Source organism: Hylobates moloch, unplaced genomic scaffold (genome assembly GCF_009828535.3).
Source record: "Hylobates moloch isolate HMO894 unplaced genomic scaffold, HMol_V3 SCAFFOLD_22, whole genome shotgun sequence".
NCBI lineage: Eukaryota > Metazoa > Chordata > Mammalia > Primates > Hylobatidae > Hylobates > Hylobates moloch.
The window spans coordinates 3,054,322-3,067,872 of record NW_026652297.1 but is presented as its reverse complement, the minus strand read 5'-3'; the positions used below and the strand labels follow the sequence as shown (position 1 = coordinate 3,067,872).

The 13,551-nt window shown below is 48.1% G+C and overlaps 1 protein-coding gene and 1 non-coding gene across 3 annotated transcripts in view; both read right to left on the bottom strand.

Annotated features, from left to right (window-relative positions):
* The window catches only part of ARF3 (ADP ribosylation factor 3), a 21,883-nt gene extending 12,289 nt beyond the window's left edge, over nt 1-9,594 (bottom strand). Inside the window, exon 1 of one of the 2 annotated variants that reach the window (XM_032144185.2) lies at nt 9,396-9,594. The gene's annotated coding sequence lies outside the window, so the exon portion shown is untranslated. Of the gene's footprint in view, nt 1-8,183; nt 8,622-9,395 lie in introns of those variants that run through there. The other variant, XM_032144186.2, reaches the window with a different exon arrangement.
* Nucleotides 9,595-13,129: 3,535 nt separating this feature from the next.
* LOC116462174 (small nucleolar RNA U13) lies at nt 13,130-13,228 on the bottom strand. The gene has a single exon (XR_004246271.1). It is a non-coding gene; the product is annotated as a small nucleolar RNA U13 (small nucleolar RNA).
* Nucleotides 13,229-13,551: the final 323 nt, after the last annotated feature.

Genomic DNA, 13,551 nt, shown 5'->3' with positions numbered 1-13,551 from the left:
TACAAGCGTGAGCCACCGTGCCCAGCCAATTTTTTTTTTTTTTTTTTAAGAGATGAGGTCTTGGCCGGGCACGGTGGCTCACGCCTGTAATCCCAGCACTTTGGGAGGCCGAGGTGGGCGGCTCACAAGGTCAGGAGATCGAGACCATCCTGGCTAACACGGTGAAACCCCATCTGTACTAAAAATACAAAAAATTAGCCGGGCCTGGTGGCAGGTGCCTGTAGTCCCAGCTACTCAGGAGGCTGGGGCAGGAGAATGGCGTGAACCTGGGAGGCAGGGCTGGCAGTGAGCCGAGATGGTGCCACTGCACTCCAGCCTGGGTGACACAGCAAGACTCCGTCTCAAAAAAAAAAAAAAAAGAGATGAGGTCTCACGTCTCACTCTGTCACCCAGGCTCACTGCAGCATCCAAATTCTGGGCTCAAGCAATCCTACTGCCTCAGCTCCCCGAGTAGCTAAGACCTACGGGCCCAAATCATCGTGCCACAACTAACTTTTTTATTTTTATTTTTGGTAGAGACAGAGTCTCACTTTGTTGACCAGGTTGGTCTCGAACTTCTGACTTCAAACGATCCTCCAGTCTCAGCCTCCTAAAGTGAAGATTACAGGCAAGGTGTGGTGGCTCACGCCTGTAATCCCAGCACTTTGGGAGGCCGAGGTGGGTGGATCACGAGGTCAGAAGATCAAGATCAGCCTGGCCAACATGGTGAAACCCCGTCTCTACTAAAAATAGAAAAATTAGCCGGGTGTGATGGTGTGGGCCTGTAATCCCAGCTACTCAGGGTGCTGAGGTAGGAGAATTGCTTGAACCCAGGAAGCAAGAGTTGCAGTGAGCCAAGATCACATCACTGCACTCCAGCTTAGGTGACAGCATGAGACTCGGTCTCAAAAAAAAAAAAAAAGAAAGAAAGAAAATGATGGGGGATGGGGCTGGAGAGATAAGCAGGGACTGGATCATGAAGGGCTTTAAAGGCCATGCTGAGCAACGTGACCAGGTATGTGCTTTAGAAAGACCATTCTGGCAGAAGTTTCAGGAGTAAATTAGAAAGGGGAAAGACTGGAGGCACAGAGACTGCTTAGGAGGTATAGTAATACAGGTGAGAAATCACAAGTTCTCAACTAGAGGTGGAGATAGAGAGGAGAGGACAGATTTGAAACATCAAAATGGTAGAATCCACAGGATTTAATGAGTGCTTAAATGTAGGCAGAAGAGTAGAATAATCAAAGATGATTCCCAGGTTTCTGGCCTAGGGACTGGGTGGCATTTCTTCAGAAAGAAAATACGAGAGGAACAGATCTGAGGGTGAACATGTTTGTTTGTTTGTTTGTTGTTGTTGTTGGTTTTTGAGACGGAGTCTCGCTCTGTCGCCCAGGCTGGAGTGCAGTGGCGCGATCTCGGCTCACTGCAAGCTCTGCCTCCCGGGTTCACGCCATTCTCCTGCCTCAGCCTCCCGAGTAGCTGGGACTACAGGCGCCCACCGGTACGCCCAGCCAATTTTTTGTACTTTTAGTAGAGACGGGGTTTCACCATGTTGGCCACAATGGTCTCTATCTCTTGACCTCATGATCCACCCGCCTCAGCCTCCCAAAGTGCTGGGATTACAGGCATGAGCCACCGCACCTGGCCTGAACATGTTTGTTTTTATTATTACTGTTGTTTTTAGAAACAGTCTCACTCTACCACTCAGACTAGAGTGCAGTGGCATGATCATGGCTCACTGCAGCCTCCATCTCCTGGGCTCAAGAGATCCTCCCACCTCAACCTCCCAAGTAGCTAGAACTACAGGTGTGCATTACTATGCCTGGCTAATTTTTAAAGTTTTTTTGTAGAGACGAGGTCTCGCTATGTTACTCAGGCTGGTCTCGAACTCCTGACCTCAAGCAATCCTCCCACCTCAGCCTCCCAAAGTACTGAGATTACAGGCATGAGCCACTGTGCCTGGCCCCTCAATCTTCGAAAAGGACCTATGGCAATGTTCTCTTGTCCAGCCTTTGGATGTTGATGATGTAGAAGGATGAGAAGCTAGAATAATCTAGAGACCATAAAGAGAGGGAGACAGACATTAAAAACTCCAGGATGTCAGAGCAGAAAAATGGAAAAAACTCAGTTGGGTCCTTAATTACAATACCAAGCTGGTAAATTAAACTTTTTCTTTTTTAGAGATGGGGTCCCACTATGTTGCCCAGGATGAAGTACAATGGTTATTCACAGGTGCCCTCATGGTGCGCTACAGCCTCAAATTCTTGGTCTCACACAATCCTGAGTTACTGGGACTGTAGGCATGCACCACCATGCCTGGCTTCTTTCATTTTCTGAGATGGGTCTTGCTCTGTCACCCAAGCTGGAGTGCAGTGGCGTGATCGTGGCTCACTGCAGCCTCCACCTCCCAGGCTCAAGCAATCCTCCCACTTCAGCCTCCGGAGTAGCTGGGACTACAGGTGTGCACCACCACACCTGGCTAATTTTTGTTTAATTGAAGTTTCACCATGTTGCCCAGGCTAGTCTCGAACTCCTGGGCTCAAGTGATCCGCCCACCTCGGCCTCCCAAAGTTCTGGGATTACAGGCATGAGCCACTGTACCCGACTGGCTTTTTTTAAATCATAGTAAAATATACACAAAATTTACCATTCTAACCATTTTTTTAAGTATACAATTCAGTAGCGTTAAGTACCTTCACACTGTAGTGTAACTATCACAACTATTCGTCACCTGAACTTTTTAATCTTCCCAAACCGAAACTGTACCTGTTAAACAGAGGATCCCCAATCCCCCTGCCCCTCCAGCCCCTGGCAACCACCATTCTCCTGTCTCTATGAATTTGTTACTCTAGGTACTTCATAGAAGTAGAATTGTACAATATGTGTTCTTTTGTGTCTGCCTTTTTTTTTTTTTTTTTTTGAGACGGAGTTTTCGCTCTTGTTGCCTAGGCTAGAGTGCGATGGTGCAATCTCGGCTCACTGCAACCTCCACCTCCTGGGTTCAAGCAATTCTCCTGCCTCAGCCTCCCAAGTAGCTGGGGGATTACAGATGCCTGCCCCGACGCCCGCCTAATTTTTTGTATATAGTAGAGACGGGGGTCTCACCATGTTGATCAGGCTGGTCTCGAACTCCTGACCTCAAGTGATCCACCTGCCTCAGCCTCTCAAAAGTGCTGGGATTACAGGCCTGAGCCACTGCACCTGGCCTATGTCTGCCTTTCTACTAGATGTCTTGCTATATGATTTAATAAATCCTCTCAGCCTTTTAGACACATGTGTTTTCTATTTTTGCAACGAATACATCCTAACTGATATATCTAGGGATAGTGTACACAGTGGGATAGAAGAAAAGGGCAAAGGCAGAAACCTGCCTGACATATCAACATTTAAAGTAGTGGGAGCCAGGCGCGGTGGCTCACAGCTATAATCCCAGCACTTTGGGAGGCCAAGGTGGGCGGATCACCTGAGGTCAGGAGTTCGAGACCAGACTGGCCAACATGGTGAGACCCCATCTCTACTAAAAATACAAAATTAGCTGGGCATGGTGGGACATTCCTGTAATCCCAGCTACTCAGGAGGCAAGACTGGAGGATTGCTTGAAGCCAGGTGGTGGATGGAGGTTGCAGGGAGCTGAGATTGCACCATTGCACTCCAGCCTGGGTGACAAGAGTGCAACTCCATCTCAAAAAAAAAAAAAAAAAACAAATAAATAAAAAAATAAATAGGCCGGGTGTGGTGGCTCATGCCTGTAATCCTAGCACTTTGGGAGGCCAAGGTGGGTGGGTCACCTGAGGTTGTGAGTTCGAGACCAGCCTGATCAACATGGAGAAACTCTGTCTCTACTAAAAGTACTAAATTAGCCGGGCATGGTGGCACATGCCTGTAATCCCAGCTACTCCATAAGCTGAGGCAGGAGAATGGTTTGAACCTGCGAGGTGGAGGTTGCTGTCAGCCAAGATCGCGCCATTGCACTCCAGCCTGGGCAACAAGAGCGAAACTCCGTCTCAAAAAAAAAATTAATTAAAATAAATAAAATAGTGGGCAGAAAAGCAGGCCAGGAAAGAGTAAGAAGCAACCACAGGGGCAGAAGGGAAATCAAGAGATCAAGACATCATAGACACCAATGGGGATAGAACATACAAAAGAAAAGGGAGGATCCAAAGCTAGAGTTTTGGTATAAACTAAAACATATCTAACTAAATAAGTTCCTATTAGCTCAATTAGTGGTGTTTAGGCTCAGGCCAGAATTATTATGCCAGCTTCCCATCTAGGCAAAGAACAATCCTGGAAAAGACTCCAGGACACACAAACCTGAAGGACGCCACAGCTGTGAAATGAAGAAGGATCCCGAACTGCCCTGTCTGATGGAGACCCAAAATGCCTGGGAAGGGTCTGGCTTTTACCATGGACAACCCTCAGCAAGTGAGTCAGAACCGATGACAAGGTCTGTTATAGAGTCCTAGCCAGATAAAACAGTGACAAGATAAAAACCAGACTCATTTGTTTCTTTGGAACATTCTGTGGTACTGCCCTCTGCCCAAAAATTTCAGCTTGCCTTATTCTTAGAATCTGACCAGCTTACAACCACTACAGCTCCTGATATTCTATGGCTGTACCAATCCAATGCCCACCTCTACAGTCTTGGATACCCAGAACACTATAAATTCCTAATTACAAAACCACTGAAAGTCCATCAATAGCCTAGACTCCTGATAATCTTCTGCCCCTAATCTGGTCCCACTGTGCAAGTCAAGATGGAGCTGACAATAAACTGCTTAAACAGGAAGACATGATGTGGACAAGGCCAACCATTATACAGAGCAGCCTAAGGACACAGAGGAACAGAGAACTGCCTACTTGGGGAATAAGAGTTATCTGCGATCCCTCAGCATCCCAAACACACTTCTACTCTAGGACTTGCTGCAGTGTTCACGTTTGTCTGTTTTGCTTTCCAGAGCTGAACTGCCCAATGTGCCTCTAGTGCATTACAGGTCAGCTGGAGATACTGATCCTATCAGCCACTGGATGGCTGGGCAGGGCTTGGGGTGGCTACAGCCCTTGGGCCAGCCATCTCAGATTTCAAGTCTCACTATTACCATTTTTTGTGTATACCATGATGGGAAAAAGGCTGGAAAATACCTCACTAGACTGTGGGCTCTTTGCCAGGACAGACTATGCCTTATTCATATTTCACGTCTCCAGCATCCAGCACCAATGACTAATCTATAGCTAGTGACTGACATGCGTGTTGAGAACGGTTCTACTGAGGGTGGCAAAACACTTGTGGGGTTGAGGAAGACCGTATTCTATAGGCGGTCTCTGATCCTCTTCCCTGTATCTGACAAACTGAAGAAATGGTTTCCATGTCCTCAGAACCCACGGGTTCTGCTTGAAGAGGGGAGAGATCATGTGAGGCGCTGTAATTACACCCCATCCCCATTTTCCATCACCAGCAGAGAGTAACTCCACTTTTGTCCATTTTATGTATTAGAATTCAAATAAAATTTTATTTAAGGTTTGACTGCTTTAAAAAAAAAAAAGGACATAAACCATTGCAACAGAGAGCAAATGCTCTCCTACATCTTAAGCTCATGCTGAAGTTTAAACATTCATGCTTGACACTCCTGTGCATAAGCTAATAAAGGAAGGATTATGCCAGGCTTTCAGCAGTAATGGGAGAACTAAAAGGTACCAAGAGACCTGCCACACCCAGTCATCTCAACTTTCTTCAGGAATACGGTAATAATGGTGGATCTCTAACATTCTGAGCCATTTCCTTTCTGGTCCACATGGTGTGGCAGATCCTTTGCGTTAAGTCCATGGCAAAGCTCTAACACATTCACGAAATCCCTACTTTAGTCAGTTCTTTACCAGACTATAATATGAAGCCTTCAAACATCTGTGGGACTCTTTCCAAACGCTCCCCATGTCTTTTCATTATCAAATAGTTTTATTAGCACTCTATATTTGCAACAGATGTTGGAGTGAAGAAGCTACGGACAATTATACAGATATCACAATTTCTAGGCCATGATATTCTGAAACAGATACTCAAAAGCAGACATTTTTTATTAAGATTGGACTAAATGAAAAGAGTGGACTAAATGAAGATCCCCAAATACTGACTGAGACCTAAAATAAGGGGATCTAGGAATCTAAATCCCTGACCTAGGTCATCAGGGTGCTCTTTTCTGGAAGAATGAACCATAATCTCAGAGTCACACTGACTTTTCTAATATGAATATTATTCTTGTGCCCCCATGTCTTCACCCTACATCCAAATTGATGGTTCAGGGCCCCTGCCTTGCTCCAGCTTCACCTCCCACTCAGGCAGCAGGAGCTGTCTCTGCGATGCTGATGCTGAAAAAAGATTTCGCTGCTCGTGAGCCTACGGCCAGCATAGAAACTCATGGTAACAATCATCCCTCTACACAAGCACCTCAGGCAGCAAGTTGTTCTTCTGTAAACCTCTTTTCCTCTAAGGCAGCCCTGAGTGTTCATATTATTAGTATTATGATAATGGATTATTAATAGCAGCTAACAGTTATTTGATACTTACTATATGCTTTGTACAATACTAGGTGCTTTACATTTATCTCATTTAATTCTACTGACAACCAAAAAAATAATAATTCTCTTGAAAACCATATATCATTACCTTCTTTACAGATGAAGAAAATAAAGATAAGAGAGGACAAGCAATTTTACAAGAAACATGCAACTGGTAATTAGCAGAAGCAGAATTTGAATCTAATTTTGTCTGATTCCAAGATCCACTCTTAATTACTATACCATTCTGCCTCTAAATTTACCTCAACAAAAATGGTGAGGAGAGGTCAGGCATGGTGGTTTATGTTTGTAATCTCAGCACTTTGGGAGGCCAAGGTGGGAGGATATATTGGAGCCAGGAGTTTGAGACCAGCCCTAGCAACATAGTGAAATCTCTACAAAAAGTAAAAAAAAAAATTCGCTGGGCATGGTGGCGCACGCATGTGGTCCCAGCTACTTGGGAAGCTGAAGTATAGGATGGCTTGAGCCCAGCTCGAGGCTGCAGTGAGTTATGATCACACCACTGCCCTCCAGCCTGGGTGGATAAAAATAAACGTATATAGGGAAGCAGATTCTACAATTTCCTTCAGTTACATACTCAGCTTTAACCAACCTGGTTTTAAAGAAGTTCTTCCTTCTAACCAATAAATCCCACCCTCTATCCTGAGTCCATTTCCTCTTATTATGACTCTAGTGTAAAAGAGTAAGATGGATGAACGCACACTACAATATGACTCTTTGTGCACTTAATATTTCACTCACTTCCACTCTTTCCAGGCTGCTCTCCTTTATACTTGCATTCAGTATAATAATAGCAGCTACCATTCACTGGTACCAATTCTGTGCCTGACACCACACATATACATACATTGGTCCCTCCTCCAAACTCTCCAGGATCCCAATTCATACACAACACTTTGAAGGACTTAGGTCTGATGGAGAGACCCCTTTGCCCACAATGGGGAAGCAGGAAATCTGCAGATAATGACTGCAGATAATGACTCTGTGTTCTAGTAATATTTTTCTTTTTGGGTCTTAGTTTCCATTATCTATGCCTATTCTGTGCCTCTTAGGAAGGCAGAGACACCAAAACTTCTTAATTACAAAAGCTAAGGGTCTTTGTACCCTTGCTAAGCCATCTCCAGGCACTTTTGCTGACAGCCAAGCCATCTCTTGCCCTTTCCTTAAACTACAGTTAGAAAGCTTGTTGAGTTCTATCCATTTACATTCTAAATTCATCATAGGTACCTACTGTTTGCATGGGCATTGTGGAAGAGGAGATGAAATCCAGTTCCTGCAGTCAAAAAGCGTCTAGTCTCTTTGGAAAAGCAAGATAAACAACTATAAAAATTCTAACTATGCAAGGTAATAATTCTATGCTGGGAAACAGGACACATGTGAATATGTGATACATGGGAGCCCTTCCTGGCTGAATCCAAGGTCAATCATTCATTCTGTGAAAAGCTGAACCTTAATGGATTAGTTTCTTTCTTAGAATGAACTTTTACAGACATGTTTTTCAAACTCAAGTCTAATGGGCTATGATAATCCACTGTCCCATAACACTGTCCCATGTCCCAAGTCATGGCAAGTGGAGACACCTACCCCAACAACAAGCCCAAGACAAAATGGCAGCAAAGACTGTTACTACCTACCTGACTGAGGACAGGGAAGGAGGTATGCAGCGACTAGATTCTGTCCTGTTGCACCGACCCAAGCAATCAGACTCTTGCAGCAGATCTCCTCCCAATAAAACTTTCATGCCATAGACCAGGGGTGACCCAATCCAACAACAGCAGAGACAGGTTTTAGGTTACATTTCTCCCTCACCAGGATGGCCTTACTATTTCTTCTCACTCCTGACCACATACCACAATCCTCCAACTCCACCACCACACTCCTTCTGGCCTGGAAAGATGGAGACCCGCCTTAATGCAACCAAGAAGGGAATTCCCCAAAAATAACAGCTACCACTTTGCTAATCAAGTGGCCCGTTTTAACAGGGAACTCCACCTCCCCAACTCCCGCCCCTCCCCTCAAACGATTCGCGTAAGCAATGGCTCCATTTTCTGTTCCGGGAATCCTGGTACTTCCTAAAGAAAGAAAGCGGATTGGAAGACACAAACTGAGGGCCAGTGACAAGATGCTCCCTCCTCCTGTAAGACCGCCCCCGCTCCGCCTGGGGAGGAAGGCCCCACCTCTCTTCTCCCAGGAAGATCAGATCCCCCTCCCCCTTCTCCTGCCTCCTCTCCACCCTCTCCCCACCTGCTGCCCTCTTCCCAACCTGCGGTTCCCTAGACTCCAAAGCGCAACCTCTACCAGAATAGCGCCCATGTGGTGCCCCAGCAGCCTGCCCTGTTGGCTAACCCCCAAACCCCCTACGCACCCCTGCCCTATGAGGGGGGAGGGGGTGTAACCACAGCAAGGCTTCTCTCCGGTCTCCTATTGCTAAGGTGGGGGAGGGAGAGGGAGTAGAAGAAAGCAGCATTCCCTAGCCCTTTAACAGAAAAGATACAAACAGCCATCACCGCCCCCGCATCACCTCTCCTCAGACGGTTTTCCTCCCCCTCAACAGCCCACCTCCTGCAGGCGACAACCTAACTGCTGCCCAGGTCGCCCCCTTCAGCGAGGCGGAGGACAAAACCGTGTGCGCCCCCAACCCCCACCCCAGCTCTGCGTCCTTCAAATGCGGGGGCAGGCGTGAAGCTGGCCCGACGCCCCCTCTCTGAGCTCTCGGGTGGGAAGGATCCCACCGCCCCACGCCAAGCAGTGCCGGGCGGGGCCCGGGAGGCGCTCTATCTCCTCAGCCCTCACCCTGACCGAGCCTCTTCTCTACCGGGACCCGCCTTCCCTTCCCAGCCTCTCACCTGTTCCTGCTATCAGCTGCGCCGCTGCGGCCGCCGCCTCCGCCCCGCAGGTTCCGCTCCGCTCCCTCTGGCTCCCCAAGCCGACTTCAGTCCGGCTGCTGCCCTGGCCCACTCCCCGGCTCCCTCCTTCCTTCCCTCCACCTAGCACCGGAAGCCGCGACGGCGACTGGAGCTGTGCGGCGTACCCCCACCCCCAGCCCGGGATATTTCCCACCTCCCCGATCGCGCGAGAGCTGCGCGGTAGCTAGCGGCAGTTCTCGCGAGACCCATCACCATGGCAGCGGCTGCAGCACCGGCAGCCGGGCGCTGGAGCTGGAGTCAGGGCGGGGGCAGGTGTGGGGGCTGTGGGCGGCAGAGGCGGGAGCCGGGAATGGGGATGAGACAGCGAGGACTGAGGTGAGAATCCCAAACTCCAGGGTTGTGCCTGGAATTTAAGGACTGAGGCGGCAAGTTGGCTGCGTTGGAGACGGGCTGGGCTGAGGGGCCCAGGGGCTCCCTGGGCAAAGCCAGCATCGGGATATGGGTGAACAGTCGTTGCTGTGGCATGCCTTACCCAGCCAGACTTCATCTTTATTTCTTAATCTGGGCTAGCTGCAATTCCCTGAGAGCCCTCACTGCACCATTGTTGTTGCTCACTATTCCTGAGACTAGATTACTGTGGGGTCTGAATCAAGAGATCCTTTCCCATGAGGAAGAGGAAGGAGAGTGATGAACTTAAGAGGCTAAAGGAAAACAGCTGGACTCTGAGCCAGTTAAGTTGGAACTTGAAAGACGGAGAATGGAAGCCTAATATTCAGAAGTGTGATTTGAGGAAGTGTGCCTAGATGAGTAGGGATTTTAGTATCCCAAGGAAAGGTGAAGGAATTTGCACCCATATTTCCTGCTTCCTACCCACTCCTACTTCCCTCACACTCCGTTTTGCACCTGGTCTAGACATGCAGAACTGCCTTGAAACAAAAATAGCTGTGATAGAAGGGCACTCACTAGTAATGCTAAGAACAGAAGGTTCCTTTTTTTTTTTTTTTGAGGCGGAGTCTCGCTCTGTTGCCCAGGCTGGAGTGCAATGGCACCATCTTGGCTCACTGCAACCTCTGCCTCCCGGGTTCAAGCGATTCTCCTGTCTCAGCCTCCAGAGTAGCTGGGATTACAGGCGTGAGCCACCGCGCCCGGCCAACAGAAGGTTCTCTAAGTGCCCTCTCTCCACATTTACAGCAGTATAAGGGAACGAACACATGGCTCTTCCCTAAGGCTTGAGCCAAAATTGTTGCTCTTATGAATGTATTGCCTTGGTTGGTTTTGTTTGTTTGTTTTCTTGCTTCCAAGAACTAAGCTGGGGCCAGGCCCTGTGTTCACACTTGTAATCCCAGCACTTTGGCAGGCTGAAGTGGGCAGATCACTTAAGGTCAGGAGTTTGAGACCATCCTGGCCAATATGGTGAAACCCTGTCTCTACCAGAAAATACAAAAATTAGCTGGGCATGGTGGCACACACCTGTAATCCCAGCTACTTGAACTGAGGCCAGAGAATCGCTTGAACCTGGGAGGCGGAGGTTGCAGTGAGCCAAGATCGTACCACTGCACTCCAGCCTGGGCGACAGAGCAAGACTCTGTCTCAAAGAAAAAAAAAAAAAGCTGGTAGATGCCATATATGTCGATCTCCTTGTCCTCCTCAATCCCTGGTGTATGCACTTACCAGTCCCTTAACCCAGTTTGTTTTCTCTCTTATGTTAACCTGATAACATGACCCTAGAATGTCAAGCCAAGAGGACCTTAATTTAAGATGGTAAGGGATGAGATGGATGACAAGGAACCTGTTTATAACAAGGAATTATATCTGTCCCAGGCACTGCTATTAAGGGCTGCTGCCCTGCTAATCTCTGTGGGTTGTTTTTTGTTTTTGTGTGTTTGTTTGTTTGTTTGTTTGTTTTTGAGATGGAGTCTCGCTCTGTCACCCATGCTGGAGTGCAGTGGTGCAATCTCAGCTCACTGCAACCTCCACCTCCCAGGTTCAAGCGATTCTCCTGCCTCAGCCTCCTGAGTAGCTGGGACTACAGGCGTGTGCCACCATGCCCGGCCAATTTTTTGTATTTTTAGTAGAGACAAGGTTTCACTGTGTTAGCCAGGATCGTCTCAATCTCGACGTTGTGATCCGCCCGCCTCAGCCTCCCAAAGTGCTGGGATTACAGGCATGAGCCACGTCTCTGTGTTTTTTTTTTTTTTTTTGAGACGGAGTCTGGCTCTGTCACCCAGGCTGGAGTGCGGTGGCGCGATCTCGGCTCACTGCAAGCTCCGCCTCCCGGGTTCACGCCATTCTCCTGCCTCAGCCTCTCCGAGTAGCTGGGACTACAGGCGCCCGCCGCCACGCCCGGCTAATTTTTTTGTATTTTTAGTAGAGACGGGGTTTCACCGTGGTCTCGATCTCCTGACCTCGTGATCCGCCCGCCTCGGCCTCCCAAAGTGCTGGGATTACAAGCGTGAGCCACCGCGCCCGGCCGTCTCTGTGTTTTTTTAAGATACGGGGTCTCACTATGTTGCCCAGGCTGGAGTGCAGTGGCTATTCACAGGAGCAATCATAGCACACTTCAGTCTTGAATTCCTGGGTTCAAGTGATCCTCCTGTCTCAGCCTCCTGAATAGCTGGGATTATAGACATGTTGCCACTGTGCTGGGTAGTTCTGTCGGGTGTGTTTTTGTTGGTGGTTTTGTTTGTTTGTTTTTTAGTCTTTTTTTTTTTTCTGTTTTTGAAACTGGGTCTTGGCCGGGCACGGTGGCTCAAGCCTGTAATCCTAGCACTTTGGGAGGCCGAGGCAGGCGGATCACGAGTCACGAGGTCAGGAGATCAAGACCATCCTGGCTAACACAGTGAAACCCCGTCTCTACTAAAAATACAAAAAATTAGGCAGGCGTGGTGGCAGGCGCCTGTAGTCCCAGCTACTCCAGAAGCTGAAGCAGGAGAATGACGTGAACCCAGGAGGTGGAGCTTGCAGTGAGCCGAGATCGCGCCAGTGCACTGTAGCCAGGGCAATAGAGCGAGACTCTGTCTCAAAAAAAAAAAAAAAAGAAAGGAAGGAAGGAAGGAAGGAAAGAAAGACAGACAGACAAACTGGGTCTTGCTGTGTTGCTGAGGCTGGAGTGCAGTGGCGCAATCGGCTCACTACAGCCTCAACCTCCTGGGCTCAAGTGATCCTTACCACCTCAGCCTCCCAAGTAGCTGGGACTACAGGTGCACGCCATCATGCCTGGCTAATTTTTTTTTTTTTTTGAGACAGTTTCGCTCTTGTTGCCCAGGCTGGAGTGCAATGGCACAATCTCAGCTCACTGCAACCTCTGCCTCCTGTGTTCAGGTGACTCTCCTGGTCTTAGCCTCCCAAGTAGCTGGGATTATAGGCATGTGCCACCACGCCTGGCTAATTTTTATATTTTTAGTAGAGACAGGGTTTCACTATGTTGGTCAGGCTGGTCTTGAACTCCTGACCTCAGGTGATCCACCTGCCTCGGCCTCCCGAAGTGCTGGGATTACAGGCGTGAGCCACCATGCCCAGTCACCCAGCTAATTTTTATGCTATTTGTAGAGACAGGGTTTTGCCATGTTGCCCAGGCCAAACTTGTGAGCTCAAGCAGTCCTCCCATCTAGCTTCCCAAAGTGTTGGGATTACAGGCATGAGCCACCGCGCCTAGCCCAGCTCTGTGTTTTTAAGGGCAAAAGACACCTCCAGTATTTTGTTGTTGTTGTTCATGTCAAGTGGATAGTGTGCCAATGTAACAAGGTTTGAGGGTGGCACATCTCACATGTGTGTAAACACCCAGTCATTATGCTTATGAACTACAAAAGGATCTTTCTCCAGTATTATTACTCCTAGAGTGGGTTTTTTGATATTTCCATGTGATTACTCTTTCATTTCTTTCTCTAGAAATTCTAGTGACACTCCACCAGGTTATCCCACCACGCTGTCCACCAAAACTATGCTTTATAAAACCTCCCTAGTGCCCTTACCACGTGCACATGCCTTGTGGAACTCGGACAAGGAGGTGGAACCTGTTGATATTCCTGCCCAGTGCTTCAGATCTTCTCAAGGTTGTATCCCCAGTGCAACAGAAGGATGGAAATGGTGACAGTCTAATGTTAGGTTAGGGCAGTACTTTTTTTTTTTTTTTTTT